The sequence below is a fragment of the Canis lupus genome, chromosome 20 (genome assembly GCF_003254725.2).
Source record: "Canis lupus dingo isolate Sandy chromosome 20, ASM325472v2, whole genome shotgun sequence".
Lineage (NCBI taxonomy): Eukaryota > Metazoa > Chordata > Mammalia > Carnivora > Canidae > Canis > Canis lupus.
The window spans coordinates 25475921-25496301 of NC_064262.1; positions in this window are offsets into that span (position 1 = coordinate 25475921).

Here is a 20381-nt window from a genome sequence, read left to right on the forward strand (position 1 = left end):
TTTATGAAGAAATGTGACTTCAAAGGTTTGGAAGAAGTCCTTCAAAGTCCTGAGCTTTTCATCAGCTTGATGCATTTTTCTCCTTTTGATAACTTTTGGACTTCATTAACTTTCTCTTGAATTTAAATTTATTGCTGTTCACTAATCATAATAAAATAATAAAGCAAGTTCAGACAGGCTCACTGTCAAGTCAATGGACAATGACTAAGTAATTCCTTCATGAAGTGCTTTCTTTGTATCTCTTTGCTGTACTTATTAGAGATGGGTCTATGGCACCTCAAAGATCTCTTATTCCAATTAATCCAGGAATCCAAAAGTCATCTCAATCTATCCTCGTAGATTAGCTCTCTCTTCTGGGGCCAATGTGATCTGGTGCTTAAGTCTACAGATGGTCAAATCCCATTACACCAGGGTCAACTCCTGGCTTTATTGTTGTCAGTGGCATGACCTTGAACAAGTTACTTAACTTCCATGAAATCTCATTTCCTTATCATTAAAATGAGACCACCACCACCACCCATTACCCTTGGGTTTAGAAGAGGTAGTAAATGAGGTGAAGCATGTAAAACGCTTTGCATATTTTTCAGTATATAATCATAGTTAACTATTATTATCTGGCATTAATCCAAGCTGACTGATACTCTGTTTATTGTTCAGGTGTTCACTCCAGGTATTTGCTATGGAGGACCTGTTATGCATAAAGCACTCTGAGGCATACAAAGATTAATCCTTTCAGCATGTCAAAATGAAATAATTTTATTCTGGAATTCATCCTAAAAACATTTAATGTGCATCTACAAATGCCAGCCATTGTATCAGGTATGGGGGAAGCACAGGCAAATAAAACAAAGTCCCCAAACTCCTGAAGCTTATATTCTATTAGGACAAACAGACAATAAACAATGAAGACACAAAGACATTAGATGTTTAGAGTTAGTGGAGAAAGTAAAGCAGGTGTATGTGATGCAGAGTATCTGAGGAACCCGGGATGGGTTTTGCAAAGCCTCCCGCTCCTTGCCCTTTTTGCCCTGACCTTTCTGACTGATGAACTGCCAACCAAGCCAGAGCTGCCACGTTGGATAATAGCAAACATGTGGGGTGAGCAAGCGAGAAGGGGCCTGGATCCTAGTGTCATGCTGCACCAGCTGGTCTTGCGTAGCCACTGGTATTTTGAGTTTTTGTGACACTGACATCCAAGCTTAATAGTAACCAACACACTTACTCTCTTCTGAGGACATCTCTGCTTTCAATCTTATCATATATGCAAGTCTGGAAGAAATTCAGGACTTAATTCATATAAGAGAGAATGAATAGAGACTACAAGGAAAATGGCAGAGACTATGAACTCGTAAAAATTTAGACTTCCTTTATATATTTATTTTAAAAGCACTCTTCAAGGATTAATTTGTGAAGCTTCATTCATACTCATTTATGAACATCACAGTAGCTTTATGGATTATCTATCTGAAGTCTCATTCAAAAGACAAACAAGCAAACCCAGTAGTCAAGCACCTTCCAAAAAACATGACAGCCAAGATTTAAACCCAGGCATGAGCCAGCCTGAGCCCAAACTCCCAACCCCTCCCTCAAACTTTCTCCAGGGTCAGGGGGAAGTAGATAAACAGGAAAGACAGAGGCACATATGACAGGAAGCTCTGATAAATAAGTGATTCATACATAAAGGGGTACAAGAACAAGAAGAATGATGAAAATAAAGAATTGGTGGATGATCCACCTCCATGGTCTTCTTAGTAGTGTCTAGTTCTAATTTGTGGCTAGAGGCAATCATATTTGTAAATTCTTATAACTTGAAAGCACTCCCCTATGTAGGATTCCTAATTAGGGAAGAAAGTGCACTTATGCTTAGCTCTATGCAAGCTTAAGTATGGTTTTATTTAATTTTATTTTATTTAATTTTTTAAGATTTTACTTATTTATTTATTTATTTATTTATTATTATTTATTTATTCATTCATTCATTCATGAGAGACATAGAGAGAGAGAGAGAGAGAGGCAGAGACACAGGCAGAGGGAGAAGCAGGCTCCATGCAAGGAGCCTGACGTGGGACTTGATTCCAGGTCTCCAGAATCACGCCCTGGGCTGAAGGTGGCGCTAAACCGCTGAGCCACCAGGGCTGCCCTTAAGTATGGTTTTAAAGCCAAGTTCTGCCCACTGTCTGCTTTTTTAAAAAATAAAGTTTTATTAGCACAAAGCCACTCCATTCATTTCTGTGTTAGCTATGGCTGCTTCTGCATTTCAATGGCAAAGGTGAGTAGTTGTGACAGAGACATTAAAACCCTGGAATATTTACTATCTGGCCCTTTGCAGAAAAGTTTGCTAAACTCCGCTCTATGGCATGGCTACCATTCAGATATCTTCTTTGTTAAATGACACCAGCTCTCCTACGACATCAAAGGTAAAACATCAGGAAGGAACACAAAAAAATCCATTTCCAGGATTTTTTCTACTTCTGAACATACACATTCAGTGGAAATGCTGGACTTCTGTATCCTTTTTTTAATATATATTTTATTTATTTATCTGAGAGAGAGCATGCACTTGCACGAAGGTGTGGGGGGCATGGGGAAGGCAGAGGGAGAGAGAAGCAGACTCCCCACTGAGCAGGGAGCCCACCATGGGGACTCCATCCCAGAATCCTGGGATCATGACTGAGCCACCCAGGCACCCCAGCACCTCTGTATAGCAATAAAAACTTGAATTAAATGCTCAGCGAAACCACAGAATGTATAAACTTGTTGAATCACTATGTTGTACACCAGAAACTAATGCAACATTGCATGGCAACTATACTCAAATTTTAAAAAGAAGAAAAACAAGGCTCAGGCACATCCAAACCAGTTTGCACTCCCCTCCTGTGTGTGAGTGATCAGTCTGTGTTCCAGGAGGCATCTCCTGAACCTTGTTAGTGCACGCCTTCATGCATGCCTGCTGCTTTGCTGAAAAACAGGACCGTAGCTTTAATTAAGTTTAAATCCAGCGGATTCAAGTTTTATCAAGTCAGAATAAACTAAAGTGAATGAAAATGGGGAAACTTGCCATGAAGAGGATGGCTTTTAGAATGCAATTGGTAAATAGAGTGAAAAAGAGCATCTTGGCTATATTCTTGAACTGGCAGGCAAATGCGGTGATTACATTATTCAACGAGTAAATGTAATGTCCTCACACATGTATTCTCAGGGGGCAGAACCCGGGATTTTAATCATTTGGTAATGCGCTTTCAGTGAATCTTGCAGATTTGTCAAATGTCAAAGGTGAACCGCAGTTCTATCTCTGATTATCTTTTGGGGCCAGCTCTAGTGTTCATCCACGGCACCAGCAACTTTCAACAGAAAAGGACAGGTCCTTCCAGAGAAGTCCAGGACTCCAGGTGCTGGCCCAGGTATTTTAGAAAGAACTAGGTGAGGGGCTCCAGACAGCCTGTAACCCAAGGTTCCCTGAAGCCACCTCTTGAACAGCAGAGGCAGAAGAAGCTATGATACTTCACATTTTCTAGGTTCCTAATAGGAAGCCTTTCTTCATTAAGTATGTTTCTGAGGCACCTGGGTGGCTCAGTTGGTTAGATGTCTACTCTTGGTGCAGGTCCGTATCTCAGGGTCTCTGGGGTCGGGCAATGGGGAATCTGCTTCTCCCTCTCCCTGCCCTTTCCCCCTGCTTGTTCTCTCTCTCTCTCTCTCTCTCTTTCAAATGGATAAATAAAATCCTTAAAAAAATTTTTTTTTAATTTAACCAAAGTTTTTTAAAAGTGTGATTTCTGTGCTTAGGTCACAGTGGCCACACATAATCTTTGATGCCTGACTTGATGTGATCCTTTTCCTGGGTAATTTCAGCCACTTGTCATTTCTGGTTCCTCTTGGCTTCAGAGGCATCACAACAAGGCTTTGTGGGAAGGCAGGGAAGGTGGTGTACAATCAATCTCTCTATGGATTATTCACTGGGTGGACAACGCAGGGCATGTCTATAATCCCAGCTGGGCTATGACATGCCACTCCGCACGATCTCAGCCAAACCCTCCTCTGTCGTCTTGTGTGCTTGGGAAAAGAAAGTCAGTTTGCATTAGATAACTGTGGTCTCTGCCTGAGGAAAATAGTAACACTGGGTGATGAAGAGGAAAGGGTTTCAGAGTAAGAGGAACTCAGATCTGAACATGAATTTTGCCTCTTACTGGTGGTTCCAAAGCCCAGTTTCCTTATTCTGAAGATGGGATGGTAATACCGGACTCCCAGGCTTGCTATAAGATTAAATGAGTATACTTATAAAGAGGAGTTAGCTCAGATCCTTAGGATAGTTATTTGTGAATAAGAATAAAGTTTCCAATTAGAAATTGTGGAAGAAAAACATCAACAGGGCAAGAGAAATAGGAGCAAGAAACATCCACAAAGAGGTCACAGAAAAATAAATACAAATGGCTCTTTCCCATATGAGAAGATGTTTGACCTCACTTGTAATAAGAAAAATGCAAGTCAAAACTGTACAAGGATATCATTTTTCACCTATCGAGTTGGCAAAGATCCAATTCAAAAATTTTACAACACGTTCTGTAATAAATAGTGGAATTAGGCACTCTCCTACAACGCTGGCAAGAACGCAACATGGTACAACCCTTGGGGGAGCTCATTGGCAATCTCTATCAAAATTATAAATGCATTTACTTTCTTACTCGGCAATTTCACTCCTGAGAATTAGCTTTACTGCTACACTTAAGCCAGCATGAAGTAAAGTGACAGACTAACCCCATTATTGATTGCTGAGCTGTGTGCATGCATGAGGCAAGAGGCTGCAAATACCCAAGTGTGCGTCTTGAGAGAGCGGGTAAATCAACCACATGCACTTCGAGACACAATATTACACAGCTGTGAAAAAGAGAATGCAACTCTCCGGCCCAGCCTCAGGGAAACTGCTCAGTGAAAAAGGCAGAATGCAAAATAATCCACATGGTCAGTATCCTAATTTCATTGTAAAAAGGAGAGAAATAAGATGATAATTTATAGTTGTTTATATTTGCCCGAAAATGAACACCAACAGGTTCAATAAGAAACTAGTCAAAGTGGTTACACATAGAAGGGTAGAGGATGGAACGCCTGGGTGGCTCAGAGGTTGAGTGTCTGCCTTTGGCTCAGGACGTGATCCTGGAGTTCTGGGATCGAGTCCCGCATCAGGATCTTGCATGGAGCCTGCTTCTCCTCCCTCTGCCTGTGTCTCTCATGAATAAATAAATAATTTTTTTTTTTTTAATAGAAGGGTGAAGGTGGGGTAGTGGGTGGGTGGGGTTGGGAGTTAGAACAAGACTTCTTTTGATTTCAGTTTTATTTTTGAGCCATGTGTAGCTAGGACCAACTCAAAGAATATAATCAAAATAAAGAAAATGGGGGCTCCTGGGTGGCTCAGTTGGTTGGGTTCTCAACATGCCTTTGGCTCGGGTCATGATCCTGGGGTCCTGAGCCCTATGTTGGGATCCCTGCTCAGTGGGGAGTCCGCATCTCCCTCTCCCATCCCCACCACCCCCCTCTCTCCCTCAAATAAATAAGTAAAATATTTAAAAAATAATAAAATAAAGGGGCACCTGGGTGGCTCAATGGTTGAGCATCTGCCTTCAGACCCAGGATTGAGTCCCAAATCAGATTCCTCGTGGGGAGCCTGCTTCTCCCTCTTCCTGTGTCTCTGCTTCTCTCTCTGTCTCTCATGAATAAATAAATAAAATCTGAAAGAAAGAAAGAAGAAAGAAAGAAAGAAAGAAAAGAAAGAAAATCCTTAACATCTTCTAAAATGAATAAGCAATTCCAAAATCAGTGAGAGAACCCATATCTGAATTCTCTGTCATCTTAAATGTATTTATGGCCCCATGCTGGATTGTGACCTTGAGGATAGGCCAGGTCTTCGGCAACACTGTCACTAGGTGGCCAGGTGTCAGACCCTCAGACAGGGAGTTAAATGCCTAGTTTTTACTGAACCCATTAATAAATGGATGAGCTTGCTGCTTTCAAGTATGGAAAGAATGATCACTAACTGACTCTATCTAAAACTATCAAAGGAACAAGGGTGACAGGAAAATAATGAAATTTTCATTGTAAAAATGGGAAGTAGAAAGTAGACCACTGAAGGAAGAGCTCAGTGACCTAAGAGGGGGGAAGGGGGAAAGGACTATATATGTATTCCTTCTCTGAACTTGATGGCATACTTTGATCCAGGTTCCTTGGGAGGATTTACATTTGCAACTAAAAGCCAAATAAAACAGCAAAGTTCTCTCTGCAGGCTGGGAAGGAGGCGCTTAGCTACCCCATTGTGTCAAACCTGTTAGGGCAAAGAACACGTTTCTCCCCAGAACTTTCAACTCTTTCTTCACCACCAACCCCCTGGAAGAATGGGGTGGGGGGGAATCACCCCAGTCAGATGACTGATAAAATTACTTCTAGGCCAAGAAACCAATAAAAATTTGTTCATTCACACTTATACTTCCCAGATCCACAATAATTTATACAAAAATGCCATCTCCCTACTCCAGGGTGCCTGATTTATAGATTGGGCATCTGTTTCATATAAAGGACCCTGAATGGAACAACAATCCATGTTCTAACAAAACAGAAGGCTGTTGCATAAATCATTTTCAACCTATCAGATATCTCACACCGAATTTCTTTCAAATCCAGGCCCATTTTTCTTTTCCTCAGAGCTTGTCCTCCACATTGCTATCAGAAGCAGAAGAACACACATACACTCCAGGCTTTTAAAAGAGTCCAAAATAGGGGCACCTGGGTGGCTTGGTGGTTGGGCATCTGTCTCCAGGTCTTGGTCCTGCGGTCCAGGGTTCGAGTCCTGCATCAGGCTCCCTACTGAGAGTCTGCTTCTCCTTCTGCCCTTGTCTCTGCCTCTCTCTGTGTCTCTCATAAATAAATAAAATATTTAAAGAAACAAACAAAAAGATTCCAAAATAGCCATAGCAAACCTAGTCAATTTCTCTTTTGTTTTATCCTGTAATAAGACCCTTTTATAAATGTTTCCAGGAGGAAATAGTTAAAGCTGTCAGTATTCCTCCAAGAGCCACTAGCCAAGGAATTTGCAAACAAACAGAACTATGTCCCTTCCCGTTGCCTTGCCCAGAGCAGACATTACTAATTGCCCAACTCTTACCCTGTGTGGTTGCCTGAGGTTTTGCTGTACTTCTCAGCTGAAAGTTCCAGGTGACTCTGTTAAAGAGGAGCAATGAGAGGCAGCTGGGTGGCTCAGTGGTTGAGCGTCTGCCTTCGGCTCTGATCCTGGGGTCCTGGGATCGAGTCCCGCATCGGGCTCCCCATATGGAGCCTGCTTCTCCCTCTGCCTGTCTCTGCCTCTCTCTGTGTCTCTCATGAATAAATAAATAAAATCTTTAGGGAAAAAAAAAAAGGAGCAGCAACGGGCAGAATGGAATAGTCCAATCCGATCACATTTCAGATAACAGGACTGAACCACAGAAGGGGAGGGAGATTACCACAGTCTCGCAGTGAATGGATGGTGGACCTCAACCACATTCCTAAGTCCTGAACCCTGGTATTGTCCTTCATCTACACCAACATGACTTGCACTCAGAAGGTCAAGTACGAGCTTGTTTTGTGTGTGTGCGTGTGCAAGCATGGTTTTTTCAACAGAACTATTCTTCAAAAGAAACCCTTCCATACCAAAATGATCCTCGTTAGCTCTGTTTTTCAAATAAAGAATTTACTAATCACTCCAATACAAATGATTCAGAAGCTCCTGGCAGCCTGCCACTCTAAATATCATTTTGTTTTAGCAATAATCTTCTTTTCCCATCAAATATGCTTCCTCCTCAGTGAAGAAGGGATAATTGTTATTAAACAGGAAATTACTTCTCATGTGGGCTAGCACAAAGGACTTTGTGATGAGCTCAGATGTGTGGACAATACACTCCATCACTGTTACACACCGACATGGTAAAGCCTCAGTGGCTCTTTCATCAATTTATTACAATGTTTATTAAATTTCAACTGGGTTTTATTTTTTCTTTGGCTTCAACTGAAATCTCTTAGAATTACAGAATGTCAGAGCCAGATGGGACCTTACAGTATGTCTGATCAAACAACTATGAGAAAGCAGGAAAGTCCTAGAAAAGATTTGCCCAGGGTAACAGAGCCAGGGCCAGCTCTCCTAATTCTAAGCTCCTTCTAACTCGTTATCCCACAACCCTGAGATCAAAATAAGCAATTCCCTGTCTAGTATATAATCCAAAACATACTGAGTTTGCTAATCAATGCTTCTCAAACTATAATGTGCATATGAATCACCTGGGGATCTTATTAAAAGACAGGTTCATGTTATGTAGGTCTGAGAGGGAGCCTCCGATTCTGCGTTTCTAACAGCTCCCAGGTGACACTGGTGCTGCTGACCCGTGGATCAGTCCTCGGTTTAGTCAAAAGACAACCATCTGGTTCTAGTGGAGAATCTTCACCGGAGCCCCAACTAACAAGTCACATATGACCATTGTGTCAATCAATCAGGTTATCTCTGGTTGTTAGAAACTGAGATACAGCTTACACAAGCATGAAGATTTAGGGTGAAAACCGACTAAGTCAATGAATTGGATTTGGTAAGATAAAGACGGAAGCAAATTCGTTTTGCTATCTTCCCATCTTCTCTACATTTTTTTTTCCTCCCCTACCTCAGGTCATTATCTAGGGCAGATTCTATGGCTTGTTTAGGAACATCCAAGCATGAAAAAAAAATCTTATTTTGGGTTTTAAGATGTCTAATATAGTTTTAATATCAAAACTTCAGTTTCTCATACAATTCAAACTTTTCTCCCCAAGAGGCTCAGCCCTAACCCCAGATGGGGAAATCAGAATGATTTATTGTTTCTCTCTGTGCTGCCTCCAATTGTCACCACTCTCGGATACTTCTGAACTCTACAGAGCTGGGACCAGGACAGAGAGAAGAGTTTATGGAAGGGAACAATATGCCCTTACGGAACTGGTGACATAAAATCCCAAACACCAGCTCCTTCCCTTATGGGGCTGTTTTAAGGTCTTTAAAAGCTCACTTCCACCCTCCCCACCCCAAAACTAGGGACTGATGATAGTGTCCTATTTACTGAGTCACTCACAGCTTATGTGTCCCCGCCTGGCGTGTTCTGGTGGCACAGCCCATCATGTCACTTCAGCCACTCTCTTCTTCAGGGTGGGATTCTTTAAGGAGATTCAAATAAGTTTACTTGGGGCATCCACACTCTTGGCTCATCTATGCTTCCCCAGAAAAGATGGTCTCTTAGCCTCTCACCTTTACTGTAGGCTTTCCATGTAAGTCAGGTTCTAGGCTCCCCAAACTCCGGGAGAAACTGGAAGTCAAGCCCTTCTAAGAACATTTTCACTGTGCTCCAGTAGGTAACACTTTGCCCTTTTTTTTTTTTAATTTTTATTTATTTATGATAGTCACACACGAGAGAGAGAGAGAGAGAGAGGCAGAGACACAGGCAGAGGGAGAAGCAGGCTCCATGTGGGGAGCCCGATGTGGGATTCGATCCCGGGTCTCCAGGATCGCGCCCTGGGCCAAAGGCAGGCGCCAAACCGCTGTGCCACCCAGGGATCCCCTTTTTTTCAAACCTCATAAAGAAGTGTATACTATAGAATGTTAATTTATGTGTCTTAAGTCCCTAGAAGTATATATTTATATATCAAAGCATGATTCCTGAATACAGAATGGCTTTATATTTCTAATAAAACCATGCTAATCCTACTAGTATAAAGTTATGTAGATGGCACTGAATGTTTCTTCCAATCCAGTTAATAACAGCAGCCGAACACCAACTAATTTCCAGGCTCTCATTAAAGAGTTAACATCCAGGGGTGCCTGGGTGGCTCAGTCAGTTGGGCACCTGCCTTCAGGTCGGGATCCTGGAGTCTCAGGATCAAGCTCTGTGTCAGGCTCCCTGCTCAGCAGGGAATCTGCTTCCCCCCTCCCTTTGCCTCTCCCCTTACTCATGCTCTCTCTTTCTCTCTCTCTCTCAAATAAATAAATAAAATCTTTTTTAAAAAAGAGTTTACATCCTAAAATTGCTATGAATTAATGATAAAAGTAGTATTAGAATTCTAGTAGATAAAAAAAAGAATTCTAGTAGATGATAGTGTAATTTTTTCCTCATAAAAAAAAAATGAAAAAAAAAAAAAAAAAAGAAAAAAAATGTATCATAGGGGTGCCTGAGTGCCTCAGTCACTTAAGCATCTGTCTTCAGCTCAGGTCACGATCTCAGGGTCCTGGAATCAAGTTCTGCATTGGGCTCCCTGCTCAGTGGGGAGCCTGCTTCTCCCTCTCCCTCTGCCTGCCGCTTTGCCTACTTGCATGATCTCTCTCTCTGTCAGATAAATAAATAAAAAATTTAAATATATTAAATATATATGTATATATCATATCGAACATTAATTTTTCATATAATGAAATATCTACCTGTATATTATAATAGAAAGAAATCAATGATAGATTTAGTGAAAAAATGTTTATAAAACAGACTACAGTTTGTATGTGTATAGTAGTTCATAATTTTTTTTAAGATTTTATTTATTTATTCATGAGACACACACACACACACACACACACACACACACAGAGGCAGAGACACAGGCAGAGGGAGAAGCAAGCTCCATGCAGGGAGCCCAAAGTGGGACTCAATCCTGGGTCCCCAGGATCACCCTGGGCTGAAGGTGGTGCTAAACCACCCAGGCTGCCCAATAGTTCATAATATTAACAAAAATGATGATTCAGATTATGAGAGAGCTTTTGCTTTCTAATTCATTCTTGTCTGTATTTCTGACTTTTTAAAAAACTATATTATGCTGTCTTTATAATCAGAAAAAAAGATTATTAAGAAATGAATAGGGGTTCCTGGCTGGAAAAGCATGCAACTCTTGATCTCTGGGTCATAAATTTGGGTTGGGTGAAGAGATTACTTCAAATTAAATAAACTTAATTTTTTAAAAAGATTTTTATTTATTTATTCATGAGAGACACACAGAGAGAGGCAGAGACAGAGGCAGAGGGAGAAGCAGGCTCCCCGCGGGGGTTCTCTTTTGTGGGAACCTACAATATGCTAGATTAGCCTATCCAATGGAAATAGAATACAAGCCACAGATAAAATTTTATTTTAGTATTCAATTATATTCAAACAAAAAAAAAGGAAAAAAATTCTAGAAATGATGTATTTTCCTTAACCAAATATATACAAAAGATTATAATTTTAACATATAATAAATATAATACCACTAAGATATTTATAATCTTTTTTTCCCCTAAGTCTTTGAAATCCTCCATATATTTTCCGTAGCACATCTCAGTATGGCTTGTGACTAAATATACTGGACATTGTGGTGTTAGATATCCATGTGCCATCTTTCTGCATAATAATAGGAAAGTCAGTTCTGTTTTGGGATAACTTTCCACTTGCTTTTTCAGTTCAGACAGATCCTTAAATCATGAAACAACAACAGCAACAACAACAAAAACCCAAACAAAGGAAAGACATGCCCAAAAGTTAACAATGGTTATTCTGGGGAAGACAGTCTTTAATTCATAGGTTTTTAATTTTTAAAGTTGTTTGATTCTGTGACAATGATTGTGTGTTGTATCAGTAAACTTTAAAAGGCTATTGTTGTGGGGTTTGGTTTGTTTCAAGAAATCCCTGCTTTAAGAGATACCTTTTTGGGGCACCTGGCTAGCTCAGTTGTTAGAGCATACAACTCCTAATCTCAGAGTCTTGAGTTCAAGCCCCATATTGGGCATGAAGCCTACTTTAAAAATAAAATAATAAAATAAAATAAAATACTATAAAAAATGGGTGTCTTTTCCTGAACAAGCACACCATGAGTGAACTCTCACCTCTCATCCTTATCTTTCATTCTCCACTGTTGTACAGGAGGGGTCAAAAGTCAGAATCTCCAGTAGCTACAATTTTGCTTGTCCCTGGAAAAAGGAGCAGCAGTGAGCTGGCAATAAAAGCCCACACTTATCAGAAATGTATGACTGGAATTACTAGCAAGCTTCTCTGAATAATAAAATGACATATCTCAAAGGCGTGACAAATTCTGAAGAGTTATTGCTCCTCTCCCCACCCCCGGCCCCATTTTAAAAAAAATTATTTATTTGAAAGAGAGAGAGTCCGGTGGGGGAGGGGCAAAGGGAGAGGAGCACTGACTCTCAAGCAGAGTCCCCACTGAGCATGGAGCCTGATCATGACCTGAGCCAAAATCACGAGTCCAATCCTTAACCAGCTGAGCCACCCAGGTGCCCCCCAACCCCATTTTTGCAGCAGCACCACCAAGGGGATATTTGTATTGCCTACCCATCAACAAGAAGGACAGGCTACAGTATGGACATCATAGCACAAAGTAATCAGGTACGCTTAGGTATGTGTGTGTCTCTGGGCTTCCATTTCCTCACCTGTAAAATAGAAATCAGGGCAGCCTGGGGGCTCAGCAGTTTAGCACCGCCTTCAGCCCAGGGCCTGACCCTGGAGACCCAAGATCGAGTCCCACGTCAGGTTACCTGCATGGAGCCTGCTTCTCCCTCTGCCTGTGTCTCTGCCTCTCTCTCTCTCTCTCTCTCTCTCTCTGTCTTTCATGAATAAATAAATAAAATACTTTTTAAAAAAGAAATCATAATATGCAACTTACTTTAGGGCTCACCTGGGTGGCTTAGTCGATTGAGCCTCCAACTCTTGATCTCAGCTCAGTTCTTGATCTCAATGTCATGAGTTTTGGCCCCGTGTTGGGCTCCACGCTGGGCATGGACCCCACTTTAAAAAATATATAGGGGCACCTGAATGGCTCATCAATTAAGCATCTGACTCTTGATTTCCACTCAGGTCATGATCTCAGGGCCCTGGGATCAAGTCCTGTGTCTGGCTCCATGCAGACAGGAGCTCTCTGCCTAAATAAATAAATCTTTACTTCACAAGATTGTATCATTTTATGAATACCCCATGATATTGTATTGATATTTTGTATCAAGCATCCTAAACATAGAGAAAAATCATACATATCCTAAGTGTAAAGGACAATGAATCTTCACAAATTAGAAATATGGCATCACCTAGATCAGGAAACAGAGCCCCCTCAGTGCCTCAGTAGTTGCCTTCCACTCCCTACATTCTGTCTGTATTAGTTCTCTATTGCTATGTCACAAACAGATTTAGTGGATTAAAACAACATGGATTCATTGTCTCAGTGTCCAGAAGTCGTGGGTCTGAGCATGGCTTAGCTAGATCCTCTGCTCAGATCTCACAAAGTGGTCATCAAGGTGTCAGCCAGGACTTGTGTCTCATCTGAGGCTTGAGCTCATTCAGGATGTTGGCAGGATCAGTTCCCCACGACTGTACAACTGAGGTCGCCACTTTTGGTTACTTGTTGGCCAGATAACAGTCTCCGTTTCTCCTGCCTCCGTGGCAGTTCAGACTGTTGCTTCCTTCCAGGCCGGCCATAGCATGGCTCTCTGACTTCTGTCTCGGACCTCTAAATGCCCTTTTAAGAGCCTATCTGATTAGGTCAGGCCCATCCAGGACAATCTAAGTGATTAGAGATCTGAATTACAGCCGGGCTACTCTATCAAATCACAGGTTCCACTTGTATTCAGGGGCCAGGGATTATACAAGGGAGGAACACCCACTGGCAGAGATAATGTGGCTACCTTAGGATTCTGTCCACCACACCTTTGTTGCAGGGTTGCAGGGTTCTTGTCCTGTGGAGTCGAAGAAGGAATCTCATGGACACAAAAGGATAGAGTGATAGTTTATTAAGTCAAGGTGAAAACGGAAAGAAAGCTCTCTAAGAGTGAAAGGGGTCCCTCTGTCGTTGCCAAATGAAGGACTTTTGGAATGTTGGTGAGGTCTGGAGCCCACGGCCAGGAAAGAATTCTTGAGACATCTTTGGAACAAAAAGGTGATTTTTTAAAAAGATTTTATTTATTTATTTATTTATTTATTTATTTATTTATGAGAGACACAGAGACAGAGGCAGAGACACAGGCAGAGGGAGAAGCAGGCTCCCCCCAGGGAGCCTGATGCGGAGTCAATCCCAGGACTCTGGGATCACTTACTGAGCCAGAAGCAGATGCTCAACCACTGAGCCACCCAGATGCCTCACAAAAAGGTGGTTTTATTAAGGCATGGGGACAGGACTTGTGGGCAGAAAAAGCTGCCCTGAGGTCATGGGGAGTGGCCCATTATATATTTTCAAGTTGGGAGGGGATTAGGGAGTGCATAGTCTCTAAGGAATTCTGGAAGCAAGGTTTCCAGGACATAGAGGGGGCTACTAGCTATTGTTAGGAAAGGTTATTTATAACTGTCTAATAAAGCCTTAGTCATGAGACCCTTCAGATGTGTGTTAATGGATCATATGCTTAGGGGATGACTGCTAACATTTATCTTGGAGGGGGGAGCCATAGAGATAAAGGAAGTCTCCAAAGGAATTTTTGTATGTTAAAGTACACGTACAGGATTCTGGGGGTTGGGCTAAGATTGCCTTTTGCCCTTAGCAAAGTGGTCAACATCCAGGCAGTTGAGTCCCTAGAGCAATGTCACTCTGCCTTGTCAAAGGCTGTAGGTAGTAAGGAAATTCAATAATTTTTCTTCTCCCTTTGTTTCCCATATCACCATCCCCTATAGGTAACCACTAACTGCTGTCTAACGGAGGAGTTTTACCTATTTTTGAACTCCATAAAAATAGAATCATACGGTATGCCTCTTGTGTCTGGCTGCTTCTGCTCAACATTATGTTTCTGAAATACACTCCTGTATGTGGTTGCAGATGTCCATTTGCACAGCTGCAAGTGTGAATATGCCACAATTAATTTACCCATCAAGAAGCTGATGGGCCTTTGGGTAGTTCCTTCCTTGGAACTGTCATTAACCATGCTACCGTGAGCATTCTAGACATGTCTTTTGGTAAGCACCTGGACACATCTCCATTGGGTACTTACTGAGGAGTACAATTGCTGGGTCGCAGGGCTTGCACGTATTCACCTTGGGAGAGCACTAGTTTTCTAAAGGGGCTTACCAAGCAGTATACCCCACTGGCGGTGTTAGAATAGTCCTTAAGACTGCTTTGAGGGTTATAAAATACGATCATGATAAAGAACATAGGACAGGACCTGGGATATAGTAATGACAAAAGTCAGTGTTCTCAATAGAAATTAATGTTGAGTGTTATTTTTCTGTTACTCTGGCAAAGTCTTTAAGGTACGTGTGTCCAGCTTACTGATACACCTCTAGTGCCTGGCCAAATGGTATTAAATAGCCCAGGTCACACATCAATGTTGAATGGTTTTCTGATAAAGAACCACTTCTTCAGACTTGCCGTTACTTTTCTTTCCCCTGGCTCTTGCACCAAGGCACAGAATGAGAAGCTACTATGGGGTCTCCACATTGCTCAGAACTGAAATTAGCCTATATAGGCCTCACTGAGAAGGTAGTTTCTTTGAGCTGTAAGCAAGGTAGCAAGACTAAAACAAAGCATGGTGCTCTTGCATGCTGCAGTTATTCTTAGAACAAGGATCACTCAGGTTGTGTTTTCCCAAGGCAAGATTTATAGAAAGGTAGATCAGTTGGGGGGATCATCAAACCACAAGAAATCCTTTGCTTTAAAACTGTCTTGAGGGACGCCTGGGTGGCTCAGCAGTTGTGCACCTCCCTTCGGCCCAGGTCATGATCCTGGAGTCCTGGGATCGAGTCCCACATTGGGCTCCCTGCATGGAGCCTGCTTCTCCCTTTGCCTGTGTCTCTGCCTCTCTTTCTCTCTCTCTCTCTGTGTGTCTCTCAAGAATGAATGAATGAATGAATGAATAAATAAATAAGTAAATCTTAAAAAAAAAAAAAACTGTCTTGGGAGGCAGCCTGGGTGGCTCAGCAGTTTAGTGCTGCCTTTGGCCCAGGGTGTGATCCTGGAGACCCAGGATCGAGTCCTACATCAGGCTCCCTCCGTGGAGCCTGCTTCTCCCTCTGCCTGTGTCTCTGCCTCTCTGTCTCTCATGAATAAATGTTTTTAAATGTTAAAAATAAATAAATAAAACTGTCTTGGGACAGATTTGGTCTCCTTTTGCAAGGGATTAGGAGAGGGGAAACTCAGACCACTTACCAGAAAGGAAATGCTCATCGTCTGTACTTGCTTTTTTTTTTTTTTAATCCAAGGGCTCAGGCACTATCATCAATACTTCCTAATTGTTTGTTTGTTATTACTGCTAATAGGGGTGATGAGTCATCAGGTTTGCCTGCTTATGGCAAGGCCTTAGAAGGCCAAAAGAAATTGAATAGTAATGCAGCACTTTGCAAAACTATCCTTTCCATAAATCCAAGTTCTTGCCTAGACCAAACGCTCTTCCCAAGTTAGCCTGACGTTAATAGATGGTCATTTAGCCTCTTTAAACTTCCAGTTCCTGGGGCACCTGGGTGACTCAGTGGTTGGGCATCCACCTTTGGCTCAGGTCATGATCCTTGGGTCCTGGGAACAAGTGCCACATTGGGATCCCCACAGGGAAACTGCTTCTGCCTCTGCCTGTGTCTCTGCCTCTCTCTGTCTCTCAGGAATAAATAAAATCTTTAATAAATAAATAAATAAATAACATAACATAAAAAGTAAACTTCCAGCTCCTCATTTCTAAAATAGGGCAAATGAAGGCATCTTTTTTTTATAGGGTGCCAATCATTTATTGATTCAACAGACATCTATTTTCATTATATGTCAGGCAATGAATAAGTATTTATTAAAAGTCAATCATGTATCAGCTAGGATTTTGATCCACACTTAATTATTTGCATACCAACTATCCACCTCCTGGGAATATGTTGAAAACTCTGGAGTTGTAGTCTGGCTTATACTCCTCTTTCAAGCCTACACCCGCCCACATGCACAATCATAAGCCTGCTGCCTACCACTCATGTGAATCCGACTCTTCAAGCCTGTATCCTCAATTATTGTGGTTGGAGAATGCAAACTAATTTCATTATCAGCCTAAGTGCTTCATAATTAAAAAGGCAATATGCCACATTTCAAAGTCATCAGGAAAGTTTTAGGGAATAGCTGTCATTTTGATTATCTGTCCCACATTTTCTTCCATTAGTTAAGAACATCAGGGGGCAGTGACTATCATAAATAAATAAAAATTAAAAAAAAGAACATCAGGGGGCAGATCACTAGATATGTCTGAAAGTGGACAGATTCTCATTCCCTCCTATTCTCCTACACCACACCCCCTTCTGTCTCTGTCACCCTCACCCTCCAGGCCCCCACGACTCCTAGGACTCTAGTAGAAACTACCAGGGAAATAACGTTTCTAGAATGCTGTTTTTTCTTTGATAGAGAAGTCTTCAAGTTAGCTTTCAGCCTTATTCATATGGTTAAGGAGAAAAAAATTAACCCTGGCAGAGGAACAACAGAGAGTCATAGAAGCAGGAGATTGGCACTGAATAGAATATTCATCTCTGGAGCCAGAATACTTGGGTTCAAATCCTGACTGCTCCATTTTAGGGTAGCCTGATAAAATATAGGACACCTGGCTAAATTTAAATTTCAGATGCACAACAAATATATTTTTTTTTGCAAAAATATGTTCCAAATCTGCATATCAGATGTATTTATACTACAAATTATGTGTGTGTCTGAAATTCAAATGTGACTGAGCATCCTGTGGTTTTCTCTGCTAACCCTGGTAACCCTTGGGGATCCCTGGGTGGCTCAGCGGTTTAGCGCCGCCTTCAGCACAGGGTGTGATCCTGGAGACCTGGGATGGAGTCCCACATTGGGCTCCCCGCATGGAGCCTGCTTCTGCCTCTGCCTGTGTCTCTGCCTCTCTCTCTCTCTGTGTCTCTAATGAATAAATAAATAAAATCTTAAAAAAACAAAAACAAAAACCTGGTAACCCTACTCCATTTACTAGTTTTGTGACTTAGGACAAGTTTTGGAAACTCTCTGTGTTTCAGTTTTCTCATCCATAAAAAAGGAATTGTAAAAGTACATTCTTCAGAGAATAGTTGCAACAGTCATTTAAAAAAAAAAATCTACGTATTTATTTACTTTTTAAGCAAGCTCTATGCCCAACATGGGGCTTGAACTCACATATCAGAGATCATGAGTCACATGCTCTATAGACTGAGCCAGCCAGGAACCCCACAATGGTCATTTTTATTTTTCAATAAATAATTCTGCTTCTCTTTCTTCCAGAAACATGACGGGATAGCACTTCCTTGTCCTTCTCAAGTTAAGTGAGGCCTCCCACTTGGTTTAGTCAATGAAAATGTGAGCAGAAGAAATGTACCATTTCCAGGTAGAATCCTTTAAGAACTGGTGCACTGGGATCCCTGGGTGGCTCAGTGTTTGAGCGTCTGCCTTTGGCCTGGGGCATGATCCTGGAGTTCCAGGACCGAGTCCCACATCAGGCTCCTGGTGGGGAGCCTGCTTCTCCCTCTGCCTGGTTCTCTGCCTCTCTCTCTCTGTGTGTCTCTCATGAATAAATAAATAAAATCTTAAAAGAACAAAAAAGAAACTGGTAAAGAACTGATGCATTATTTATAATCAAGTGGAGACAATTGGGGAAATTTTAAAAATTTAAAAAAAACAAAAAAAAAAAACAGGAACAAAACAAACAACTCCTGCCTGCCTTGTTTCCCTGCCACAGTGGCCTGCGATTCGCCAGGTGCAGTCAGGGCACCTGAGAGGACAACATGGAGCAGAGAACCTCCACCTATACACGCACCAACCCCAGGGAGACCTGAGTGAAAGGAAGAAATAAACACCTGTAGTTGTAAATGCTGAGATCTGAGAGCTGTTTATTACTGCAGCACAACTTTGCTCACCCTGACAAACAGTTATTACAAAGTTTGCATGAGCTAATAATCGTTAAGCACTGGGGACATGCCTGGCATATAGTAGGCACGACATCAGTATTTATTAGGTTGAGAAAATGTGTGCCACACTCATCTAGTATTAAAAAGGGATCAAGATAGGCCTTGCTTGCTGGCCAAGTTTGGGTAATAAACATTTATTGTCCAGTTTTCTTTCTCGAAGACTAAGAAATCAAATCTACCCCTTCACCACAGTCTTTGGTAATAAACTCTGTAAAGTCAGCAGCATTCGGCTCAGGGAGTTTCTCTAATCACTAGACAGAATTTTTATGTCTAGAAGACTCCTGATATGGGCCCGCTCAAATTGCAGCGTGGGTTACAACAGAGCAGCGGACTCGATTGCAGATGACCGGGGCTGAGCAATCTGCGGAAGCCAGCCATGTGCGCAGTAATTCAGAGAGGGCAGAGAAGCCAGATCCAGGGGGGAAATCACGGGCAGTTAATGAGAATCAGATGCAGCGTAATTCAGACCGCAGTGCTTGTCCTGATCTCCGGGCACAGGGAATTACATCCATAAACAGACCAGGCTTGATTTTATGCAGCACTTTCATCCCCCAAAGAATTCCAAAGCGTTCCAAAAGAATGCTCTTGTTACTGGTAGCTCAGTGATGTGGAAGACAAACAGGGAAAATGTGCTTGTAACTCAGCCTCAGAACCTTCGTTAGAATCTATGCCATCCAGAAGGGGCTAGCTAGCTTGAGTGGGATGCCTGGTGACACTTTCCTGTTATAAAAAAAAACACTTTCCTTCCTACTTTCACATGTGAACGTGCTCAAAAGAAATCTAAGCATGCAGTAAAGAGGCTTTCAAACTCTGACCAAGAACCACACTGACAGTACATAGTTCATGTCAGACTCATCATATTGATTTTATATATATGGATATATATTTATTTTTATATACAACTGAAGTAAGACTTTACGAAATATAACTTGCTCTTCATATACATGATATATTCTGAAGTTATTTACTCTATTTCACTTATTCTAAAAAGCTGATCTCTAAGGACACCTGGGTGGCTCGGTGGTTGAGCGTCTGCCTTCAGCTCAGGTCATGGTCCTGGGGTCCTGGGATCAAATTCTGCATCGGGCTCCCTGCAGGGAGTCTGCTTCTCCCTCTGCCTGTGTCTCTGCCTCTCTCTTTCTGTGTCTCTCATGAAGAAATAAATAAAATCTTAAAAAAAAAAAAAAGCTGACCTCTACCCAGTAAGTTGATATTACAATCTACTTACGTGTAGGATCTTAAATTTTTAAATTCATTTCACTAAAAGATAATGAAAAAGAGTAGAAGGCTCTGACACCACGGCACTTCAATTGTACCACAACATATGGTCCTGGGATGGTCACTTCACCTTTTTAGGTCACAAACATTTCAAGTTTCTTCCAATTTTAATTTGCTGAGATTTCCATGTATGGCACCCTTGTACAGATAAAGCAATTATGCTAAAACCATCTTCACATGCTGAGACTATTTTCAAATTCCCATGTTGATTCTGAG